Here is a 12552-nt window from a genome sequence, read left to right as displayed (position 1 = left end):
ATGATGATAAAAATAATTAAGATAATGATAATAATATTGATAATTATAAAAATAATTACAATGATAATGGTATATGATTTTTTTTAATAATTTTTTAATCTAAATTATTAATTTTAAGATGCGTTTAATATATATCAAGTATAAAAATAAGACAATAACATAGAACAAATGAGAAACTATTTGATAATTTTTGTGTAATGAATAATAGATGGTATAAACAAAATAATTATAATCTATTATAATATTATTTTTATTAATTACCATAAATAATTATTATTATCTTAATAAGGAGAACGACAATGTTGATCATTGGTTATAGTAACAAGGCGATGATAACAATAACAATAATAATATGATCAAGGTGGTGATGAGTGACAACAACAAAGGTGATGAGTTGCAATAACACTAGTAGTAAATGATATAAGTGATAGACAATAATAATGGTGATGTTGAGTGAAGATGATAAGAAACAAGGTGGTATTAATGCAATATTATTGTAACGCCCGTTTTATAATTTTCAATATTATACGTGTATATATATATATATATATATATATATATATATTAAAAAATTAAAAGTGTATTATTAATAATATTATACGTGATAATAATATTTTTACAAATAATATTTACAATAATGTACTATTTTACACATTATTTCTTTCTTCCACTTCTATTACAATATTTATATTGATAATGAAAATAAATTTACAACTGAAATAAAATAGATCCATCAAATAGTCTCTACATTCCAATTTCTTCCAAGGAAAACAGCAGCAATAATCACTGCAAAATGCTCTGGAATCTCAAGTAGATCCATCTATTTTATAATATATTTAATTTAAAAAGAAAAACAAGGAAAAGAGAGGAGTAAGAACAATATCCAATAAATACAATAATTCAAAAGAATAAACAGAATTATTTATAATCAATATTAAACATATATATATATATATATACATATAAATATATATACAGATCATATATTAAATTTTCATGATACAATAAAATTTAAATTATACTTGTAGTGACTAGTCAGGATAAATGAGCATCATCATAACACCAACCAACAAAATGATATTTCACCTTAACCAACAATAGGATATTTCACCTTCATTCCTTACTCATTTAAATCCCCAAGGTCAAACTTCCAACTACAAATAATTCAAACTTTATTTTCTATGGCCATAGAACAATATTTATCTTCATAAATATGTGAAGAAATAACAACAAGACGAGTCAAAGATTTCACAACTATATCATAGTTGATTACAAATATATTTACAATAAATATATTTACATAAAAAGAATATATTAAGAGTACCAATGATATAAATAAATATGACGATCATTATAAAATAATTAAACAATATAAAATATGAACATCTTAATAATTATTATGGATAAAAATAATCATAAGTTGAGCGAATAAATGAGGTTAGGGACACCTCACTAAATAAATATACATAAAATGTAACATAAATAAATATACATAATAGTATATAAAATTTAAAAGAGATAAGGTTCTCCTCCCCCTTACCTAGATAAGTAGGAGCTAAAATTTAAGCAGAACCTCCTCATTTGAATTCCCTCTTTCTTTCTTTCTCTCTCTCTCTCTCTAAGATTTTCACCTTCTCACTAAGTTATAAAATTTTCACCCCCTATGCCCCTATTTATAGGCATCCTGGCGCACCCGGAACGGCCCGTATTGATTTCGGAACGGCCCGTTCCGGAGCCTACAAATATACGTAAAATTAGAATGACCCGTTTTCAAAAAGCAGAACGACCCGTTCTAAAATTAGAACAACCTGTTCTAGAGTTGTTTTTAACATAGATTAATCATAAATGGAACGGCCCGTTCTCAACACCAGAACGGTCCGTTCTTAAACCAAAACGCCCCGTTCTGGGGTTGATTTTAACCCGCATTGACCATACTTGGAACGGCCCATTTCCAACTAATATTTTCAGGCCATTTTATTATCTTGGAACGGCCCGTTCCACTTTTTGGAACGCCCGTTCCGCTTTTTGGGAACAGCTCGTTCCGCTTTTCGGAACAGGCCGTTCTGGGCCTAAAAAAAATCAGAATTAATTTTTTATTTATAAATAATTTAAATTATTACAAACCTTTAAAATATTCTGTAAAGCCCCTTTTAATTAACTAAAATAATAATCTTCATAAATATAAAAATAAATAATAATTAATAGCCTATTAGTAGAAAATTCGGGGTGTTACAATTATGGTAGTGAATGTTTTTGTAATTGGAACAAAATATTGTCTCAATATTTATTATGTAACAAAAAAAAAGTTTTATCATATTTTTTATATTTATTATCTAATTTCATGACTTTTTTGTATATTAAATATGAAATCATTATATTTGTTATGTCTAGTAAAATATTTTTTAATGAATAAATAAAACCTATAATATAAAGGTTGTAAAGGTTATTATTCTTGTTTCTCTCTCATTTAAAACATTTCATCTATGGTAAGGATAGAATGAAGTGATAAACAACTAATAATAAGGATAAGTGCATGGTTGTTTGTAGAAAAGGGATGTTTAAGGCTAAACATAAGTTTGGTGAGGAGGATGATAATTATGGGCCTTCCTATCTCTGATCATATTCATATGTCTTATGGCATGTGAAAGTGCAAACGTTACTTTCATTCACATCACAACTTGCCATTTTGTTATCACAATGCCTTCCTTCTTTGCGGACTCTTCTGCACACAACCTTTATTCTTTGACTAGTCACTTTAATTTCCCATTCATTCCTTCTATACACTTGGACCATGAATACAAAAATTACGACCAAAAATGTTTTTTCTTCTTATGTCTTTTTAATTATTTACTTAACAACATTATAAGTGTAATTGGTGATGTAAAACAAGATAAAAAACGACACAAGACAAATATTTATATTGTCGACAAAACTTTTTATCATATGTATTATTTGATCAACACTAAGCAAAATAAGTAAAATTTATTGCATTATTTTTTAACATTAATTATCTTATTATGATTCATTTTAATTATTTTAATGTGACAGTGATCACAACAACAATAATTAATTAATAATGTTTATAATAATATCAACAATAATAATAGTTATGATAATAATAATGACGAGGGATACTTGTAACATTATTATAAGTATTATCATATAAGAGGAGTAATAAGTAACAACATATTTTTTAATACACTTTTTTAACACACTAACTCATTAGTTAGAATTTATTAAATACTACAAAATTAAAAGAAAGAATTTTTAAATATGGTGTAATATTTACCAAATTTATGTTTTTTTAATAATTTTTAACCTAAGTATTTTTTTTAATAGAAATTGTTAAGTTTATTGTACATGCACATTTTGATTGGATGTTCGGTCTACAAAATCTCTATATTATCAACTTATAAACTGTTCTCCATAATTCGATATAGTATTGTTATTATTAATTAGTTACATATTATAGCCCAAGTTTGCAATTTTTTTTGTCATACTTAACTTTGCATGTAATTGATACTTTAGCCACACTTATTTTTATAATATATATTAATAAGTAATTGAATGGTGTTAAAAAAAAATATAAGTAGGATTAAACCTTTTTTATTTCAAGAATTCCAGAAGAAATATTATTAAAATTAACTAAAACACCATCCTTATGAAGTAAATAAACTATTAACTAATATATACTTAATTATCTTTAAATAAAAATTTTAGTTCAAGTTTTATATAAGAAAATATTTCTACTAAAAAAACCTCATTTTATCATACTAGTACCTTAAAAATTCCATATGTAAGATTGCTTCTCATAAAAAGAGAAAATAAAACTTCAAAAAAATAAACTTTATTACGCACAATAAATCAGAGTTGTTGTTATAACTAGCTACTAGAATGGTTTAATGATAAAAGCTTAGAATAGTATACACAGGCTCTTTAATTAGGTTCATTGTTTTTCTTATATATAAAAACAATTTTTTTGTTATAATTTATTATTCAAACATAAAAATCAGCACTATATAAGTCTCACTTGTTATAACTTTTTCCTTCGTAAAGAATCATTTTTTTTTAGATTTTTGTGTTTGTTTTGACCTTTTTTTAAAGAGTTAGACAAAACCTAAAATCTTATTAAAATCAGAAACTATTTTGAATAATTTTTCGTGAAATTATTATTTTTTCTTTTAAATAAGTGATTTTAATAATGGTAAACGAACATAAAATAGCTTCAGCTTATTTATTATTATTATTATTTAAATTTCTAAAAATAATCACTAAACCGTTTTCGTTCATAATCATTTTTTCTTAATATGCTACAAAAACTGATCCATATCATTTCTCACTTTCTATATAAAACTATTTCTCTTTATATATATATATACACTAAAATTATACTTTAAATATTTAAAAACTACACATATACATATCATTGGTCTGCACGAAAATAAACTCAAGTTTTTAAAGAAAAATCTCAAGTTTCGGCCTCTTCTTCAAAGATATTAGTTATCTTCATAATCAATAGTTAACATATAATAATTTATAAAATATCATTTTTATGTCTATACTTTTCTCTATCATATTCTTTCTCTCTCTTAATTCTATAAATAAAATTTCTAAAATAATACCCCATTTTTATTATTCGTAAACATTTTTTTTCATTTATAAGATTATCGTACATAAGACAAGTTATACAATTGTAGTTGGTTTAATTTGATTATGAAACTTGAAATTGATTAAATATAATTAAAAAACACAATATCAAATTCACAATTCACCTTAAATATCAATATAAACAAAAAGCATTTGCAACTAGGCTATAGAATATGCCCAATTTCTTAAAGAGGGTTTTAATATCCATAACATTTTAGCCGCTAAATGGACCAGACACCAAGCATTTATTCCAAGATATAAAATTGTACATTCAAAGAATCATAATCTCAGGAATTTTATGGCCAAGAATATTATTTTCATCGACATGATTAGAATTTAGTAATTTTTAAAATCAAATAATGAAAAAAAAAAAAAGTAAAAGAATAAAATGTAGATAAATGATTGTACAAAACAAAAGGAACTTTTGTTCTCATGGATATATGCACCATATTCACCATGGAAATAAAGAATGAGACAAATGTAAGTAATTTATATTTTTGAAAATCAATAATTATTGATAGTAATTTTATTAATTAGTAACAACATACAAAAGGAAAATAAAAGAACACAATGGTCTTTTTTTAGCTTTTTAATTATTTTTTTTCAATTTATGACTTTCTCGCTTAGCTATGGATTATGAGAATGGATACATATCATTTTCATCATAGACAAAGTTAGCTACGATTCTATTTAGGTAAACAATTTAAGAGAAAAAATAGAATGAAAAGATGAATTTAATTTTTTCATAAATTAAAATTAATTTAAAGATAAACTAATATGTAATAACTCTTTTATATGAATTTCTATAAAAATAAAAAAAAACTTAAATATAAACAAAATTTAACTTATAAAGTAATTTAATTTAATTTTTTTCTGTTTTTTTTTTTATATCATAAGTGCTTTTAGATAAATTTATGTAAATAAACCCAAAATAAAATTACAAACTAACATAGAACGTGCTTATTAAGTCATACCAAACCAACCCATGTATCAAACCTCTACAAACACGTGCTCAAAAGGATATCCCAACACTTTCCACTTAGAAAATTTGAAAAACATAGTCTCTCATGCATGGATCCGGATCACCAATTAGATCTCACCGTTAAATATGATAAACTTATTTCAAAATTAAATTTCTGATGTAATAAGGAAAAAATTGAAGGGTTGAGATTCGTCTAGTGTAAGTCATAACCGCAGAGGATAAAATCCCTCATGCATTATATCCTTTTGATGAACAAAGAGGAAAAAAAAAAAACTTTATTCAATCCCTATTTATGGATCTCAAGTAGAGACTATCACATTCATTGATTGAAACCTAACCTAATGCTAGATGACTACCTAACCTATATAAATATTCATCTCACCAAAAAACCCAAACTTGTATCTATAATTCCTAAAGAATAATGTTTTATACTCCAAATTCATCATCCGAAATTTTTTTCGAACACATAAAAGATTTAAGTCAATAAATTTACACATTTGACTTTTAAAAAAAATTAATGTTCGGAAAATATTTCAAAATTTAAATAAAGAGAATTTGACATTTTTATTCCTAAAACTTCTCTCACAATAAGTCATAAGCTTTTACTCTTACTTTACCATTACCTTGAAAATTTTAATATTGTGTATATAATCATGACTTGAAAACTAAAATTAATATCGTGGTTTTAAACATGACTTATATTCTTAATGTTGTATTTCTCGATCATGACTTACCCCTTTTTAGGTTAAATTTTAAGAACTTACCTATTTCAAAATTTTTGAAAACAAAATTGCATCATCAAGATAAAAGAAGCCGAACCCTTACCAAGAACTACTTCACCTACTATGCTCCATCACTTTTGGAATTAATAAAAGTTCAACTCAATTAAACATAATGCATGAGTTATTATCAAGTTCTTAATACTAAGTTTAGTTATGATAAATGAATAAAAAAAAACTACCTAAATACCAAGTCCAACAGTAATTTGATAGCATGGAAATGGTGAAGAGAGAAAAGGCAAGAACAGAGAAATTACATAATCTTGAAAATTTAGTGGTTTTGTAGCAATGGAACAAGGAGGAAGATAAACGAAAAAATATAAGTTCTACATCTTTTTATTTATTTATTTTTACAAAAAAAGGAAAAATAAAATTATGTTAACAAGCGTAAAAACAAAAGTAATCGACAAAATAAATCTTTAATCGATTATAAATATCATTCTTAATGCGAAACATGTTTTTATTAGTTTATTTGATTAATATTTGATTTCATTTAAAAATTAATTTCAATTTGTACTTTTTATTTTTCTCTTTTCTATTTCTCTTAAATTTAATATTTCTATTTGATGAGGTTATTTTTTATCAAAAGGAACATGATCTAATTTTTGTAGCAACCTCGGTCGCGACGGGACGGCGAAAAATAAATTGAAAAAGAGGAGTCGCCACCAATGTTATTTTTTACGGAAAAACATTGGAAAAACCATAAAATAGAAAATAGTCTGCGAAAACCAAATTTTTGAGTTCGGGAGTCGATTACGTATGAGGAAGGTATTAGCACCTCACAACGTTCGTCCTAAGACGATTACCTTTAATTAATTAAACTAATTATTTATAATTTATAAAATATTTATCTCACTAAAATTATCAAATATATTTTATTTAACTAATTTAAATTATGCATTGAAAAAAAGGTTAAAATTATTATTGTTATATAAAAAGGAGGATAATATATTTTTTTATTTTTTTGGCTCGACAAGATTTAGTTCTTGCTCCTACGTATCTTCATGTGTAATGAAGAATCAGAGTCACGTAGTTCTTTGTAAAAAATATTTGTGTGTTGATATTTTTTAATTAAATTTTATTTTTGTTAAATATAAGATTCTTGAACTGTCTCAGCTCATTCATCTTAAAAATATAAAATTAACTAAGGTGTACACCAAAGTCAATTCAATAAAATTTTAATTATAATTATTGCTAGCGATGTTATGATGTTAAAAATTCTTAGTCGGGCATTTTTGTTTTTGGAGGAAAAATTTAAAGATAAGCTGTCACAACTTGTACTTTAAATTCAAAGGTTAAAAAGATGTCACATCCAATTAACCATTCCTCCAATAAAATTTTTAATACAATAATTTCATATATTTATATTAAATATTTTAAAACTATATTATGATATTTAATCAAATTTTGAATTTAAATAAGGACTAAAGATATTACTAATATAAAAATAATAAAATAAAAAAAAGAAAAAGAAATGAGTTTAATATACTCACAATTCTTCGCTACAGAAGTGGGTCTCCTTCTCTGGTTCCCTCTGGTCCAAGGTGGAGATGTGTGTGGGAAGGGTATCCTTTGGGAAGGCCAAGGGGGGAGAGATGTGTGTGTTGGTGCCTTTGGGAAGGGGAGGGCGCTATTTATAGACTTTCTGGAGGGACCGGTACGGCCCGTTCTGAATCCGGAACGGCCCGTTCCGGGGCTGCAATTTTACTCACAACGGCCAACTTCGGAACGGGCTGTTCCAATTTCGGAACGGCCCGTTCTGGACTAAAATTTTTAGGTATTTTGGTAGTTTGAGAACGGCCCGTTCTGGACTAAAAAATATAGGTCTTTTTGAAGGTTGGAACGGCCCGTTCCAGTTTGGTAACGGGCCGTTCCAATTTTTGGGAACAGCTCGTTTTGGCAAGAAATATTAGGCTTTTTGGAAGGCTAGAACGGCCCGTTCCAGTTTTGGAACGGCCCGTTCCGGGCTAGAATTTATAGGTGTTTTTGGAAGGTTGGAACGGCCCGTTCCAGCTTTTGGAACGGCCCGTTCTGGGATATAAATTTTAAGGCTTTTTGGAAAGTTAGAACGGCCCGTTCCAGATTGGGAACGGCCCGTTCTGGGCTAGAAATTTTATAAAAAATAGTAAATTACCCTCCATAAAAGTATAAACAATGAGGTGTTACATTTGACTTACGTATTTTTGTCTTTTTTATTCTTTTTTGAATATACCTTTTTTCTATTTTTTTTTAAACAAAAATTGACATTTCCCGGACGAAATTGGGTTACTACAATTTTATTTATAAGTATCTATTTATAGAAAAAATTTGCTATACAAAATCAAATATTGATATTATCCAATTCTAAAAATAAGAAAATAAATTCTAAAATAATTAAAATATATTAAATCTAAATATTTAAAATATAAATAAAATATTCTTATCAAAAATTAATTTATTTTCCTAAAAATATTTAGACATATTCCCAATACTATTTTTATTCTATTTCTCTTTCTTTTTCTCTACTTATTTCTCACTTTTTTCTTTTCTTGGTAGCATCCAGCTCATATCAAAATTTAAATATAATAATAAGATATATTAAGCTATAACTTTGGATGCTGGTATTATTGTGCAAAAATTGTTCAAATTTAAATAATATAATATTTCTGTTTGTTTGTATGTCGTAAATTCTACGAGAATACAGGAACGTATAAAATATTTGGATGTGATATATGGGTCAATATTTGCTGACACACTATCTCTATTATTGGAGTAAGGATGACAGTATGGTTCCAATTTAATATTCAAACCACTTGCATGGTTCTCATTACTTCATCCATACATTAATAATTATTATTTTTGGAATATAAATATAGTTTTGGACGCACATGCAATTATTTACCTTATAACGTTCTATTTTATTTGCATCTTTGGCTTTGCATGTTACAAACGTTGTTCCTGCCATTAGCTTCGATCTTATCAAAGATTTAATTCTTTAAAAATTATTTATCAATTTTAACTCTATTATTTAATAATTCATCTTCTATATCAAATCGTTAAATTAAATTTTTTTTATATATAAATTAATTTTGTAAATTTTTATAAAAATTTAAATCATTTAATATTTCATTTTATTAATTTAAATTGATGAATAATTATAAAAATATTTTATACGTTAATTTAAATTAATAAAATATAAATATTTTTTAATTTTTTTAAAATATGTAAATTTGATCTATGTAATAAATTTTTTTAATTTAATATTTAAATTATTAAAATTTAATGTAGAACATAATTATTGAGTAAAATAAATTTAAGTAAATTTACTTTTAAAATAAATATATTATATTTTTCATTTTTACTGTTACATGTGTCTAGAATAATACCTAATTACCAAATAAACTCAACACAATCAGCCACTTGGGTAATATCTATGAAGAATTGAAGATGATTCTATGAGCCGCCAAGGAGAACTAGATTGAACTATTTTCAAAGAGGTAAAAAAATCTCCAAATATTTTTTAATATTTATCATTAAAATAATAATTTAGTTTAATACAGTTTAAATTTGAGAAAACTGTTGGTGAAAAAAAAAAACAATACAGTTTAGTTTGTGTGAACTATTTTTCAGTTCAGCTGACTTCAGACGAATTATTAATTTTTCCAATTTCAGTTCTCATATAGTTGTGTTCAACATTTTAAAATACCCCTACTGGCCTTCAAACTTCAATTGGCTACATATTGATCAATTCAATGGGTTTATGGAATTTTATGTCTGGAACTACATCAAATAGAACCTTCATAGAAGATGATGCTACCGTGTTTAACATTCAAGTTTTATAGTAAAATAAATCCCTAATAAAATTTTGATATATTTTCCTTTTAATAAAGTCTGAGTAATTGTCCTTATGACTTTGCATATCATCAAAATACTATACTAATTAGTTTTCTTTTCATCAATAAATATGTACGACTATATAAAGGTCAAAAGGCACTATATATTATCAAATGTGTCATCAACAAATTTGCATAGTCATATGATAGTATGCAGATTACTACCAAAATATAGAAGGAATATATGTTACAATCTAAGATCATAGAGGTCAACATAAAAAATAAAGGCAACCTCAACGACGACAACTGCTGCTGTACATATACCATAGTGCAAAAAAAATAATATATAGTCCAAATATTCAACTGTATACTCAGAGAGGAGGAGCTTTTAAGTGGAAAACAAGTTACCACTATTAAAATGTGAGAATCAGAAGATCTTTCTTACAAGCAAGTTACCGCAAGACAACTATCAAATTTGATTACTTGTAAACACTTAAAACCAACTTGTGTTTGGCTCATCAAATATAAAGAAAACAATCAAGTTTTTTCATCAAAGACTACAAAACTCATTGTAATTGTCAAACAAATGTTCAGTTTATTTAGAATTAGAACAACACAATTCTGTTCAGTTTATTTAGAATTATAAGGGACATAGGAGCAACCATAAATTAAGGCAACAAATCTCAAGCTACCCAACAACATCATCATTTTGGATAATGCAAAAACAAAAAATTCACAACAAATACATTCCTTCAATCGGTTAAAGCTATTGGTCAATGCACGAAATAAAACACCTTCACTACCGTAGCTTAAACGCCTAACCACGACCCTTTCCTCTGTTGTCTCTTCTTCAACCTTCCTCTGTCTCCTTTTCCTCTCCTTCCTTCAATGTTTCCTCACCTCCACCCCGACAAACCCCAAATTCTACACTACCGTCAAATCCCTCTTGTATAAGATGGACAATACTTCGCAATCTCACTCTATCCTTCTACTTTGTCATTGCATATGCACACTGATGTTGTGTTACTGTCACACTTACAGGTGTTCAATCTATGCTAATGTATATTGCATAAACCGAATCGAAACAATGAAAAAATCAATGCAATCCTAATCAAACAGAGTACTTTTCTTTCTCTTTATATATCCAACAATTTTTTTTTGTTTTGGATTCTATATTGTGGTAAATAATATATTGACTATTAAGTACTTTAAAAATCTATCAATTTACTTATTTTTTTTAAGTTAGTAATTTTATCATGTTATTAAATATTGATATCGATATATCATCTTAATTTGTAATTTTATATATTATTATTATTATTATCATTATCAATAATTAATTAATTAATAATATTAATAATTATTTTTGCCTATTAAAATATTATAGTTTTTTTCCTATGAAAATATTAAAGCTATGTTTGAAAAACCAAAAACATATCGAATGCAAACCGAAATATATTTGAATTTGATTGGATTTGAAATTAAATGGATTGAATGATCAATGATAGGGATGTTCATAGGTCAAGTTAATTCGAGTTTGAGTGAAAATCTAATCCAAATCAATTAAATTTAATTAATTTGGATTGGTTCAAATTTCATAAATTTTTTTGACTCAAATCAAACCAATTTGACGTTGATTGGATTGATTCAATTCAAGCAATTAAATATCCAATGAATTTAAAAAAAATTAAATTAAAAAACTAATTTTTTTTCTCAAAATAAATAAAATTTTCAACATTATTAAATTAATATATTGACATAAATTAACTAAATTGATAGATTTGTAATATAACTTCTCTTAGTTTCTTTTCTTAATTTACTTTAGAATTTCAAATACTACATATTAATGGTCAACCAAATAAAAAATAAAAAATAAAAAATAAAAATATATAATTTAATTGATTTGGTTTAGGTCTTAAATGCGTAAATTCAATGCCCGAACATCAAGTTTAATTGATTTGGGTTGAACTCAAATAAAAAAATTAAATCAATTTAATTGATTTGATTTAGATTGTCGAGTTTGTCAAATTGATATGATTCGATAAATACCCTAATCAATTTTTTTTTCTTTAATGAAAAAAACCTAATAGATTTAACTCTACTACCTTCAAATTCATGTTGGATCTCATCCTACATATGTTTAGGTGTTTCCAAATCCATGATTTTAGTAAACTGAGACTCTATCTTTTTTCAACTTCTCTTCCACATAAATTGATTTGTGCAATAGTTGAATTTTCTCTTAATGGTGGTGGATAAGCTTCAGAGATTATCCAACAAATTTCATCTTGATGCTCCAAATATGATAATTTTCATTATTAAACATTAAAATTAT

At 25.7% G+C, this 12552-nt stretch overlaps 1 long non-coding RNA gene across 1 annotated transcript; it reads right to left on the bottom strand.

Annotated features, from left to right (window-relative positions):
• Positions 1-602: 602 nt before the first annotated feature.
• On the bottom strand, positions 603-8832 carry LOC145951847 (uncharacterized). The gene is made up of 2 exons (XR_014429789.1): positions 7902-8832; positions 603-820 (listed from the first exon to the last, which is right to left on the bottom strand). It is a non-coding gene; the product is annotated as an uncharacterized LOC145951847 (long non-coding RNA).
• Positions 8833-12552: the final 3720 nt, after the last annotated feature.

This window comes from Cajanus cajan, chromosome 1 (genome assembly GCF_000230855.2).
Source record: "Cajanus cajan strain Asha chromosome 1, NIPB_CcT2T_4, whole genome shotgun sequence".
NCBI lineage: Eukaryota > Viridiplantae > Streptophyta > Magnoliopsida > Fabales > Fabaceae > Cajanus > Cajanus cajan.
This window is presented reverse-complemented; position numbering and strand designations above follow the sequence as displayed.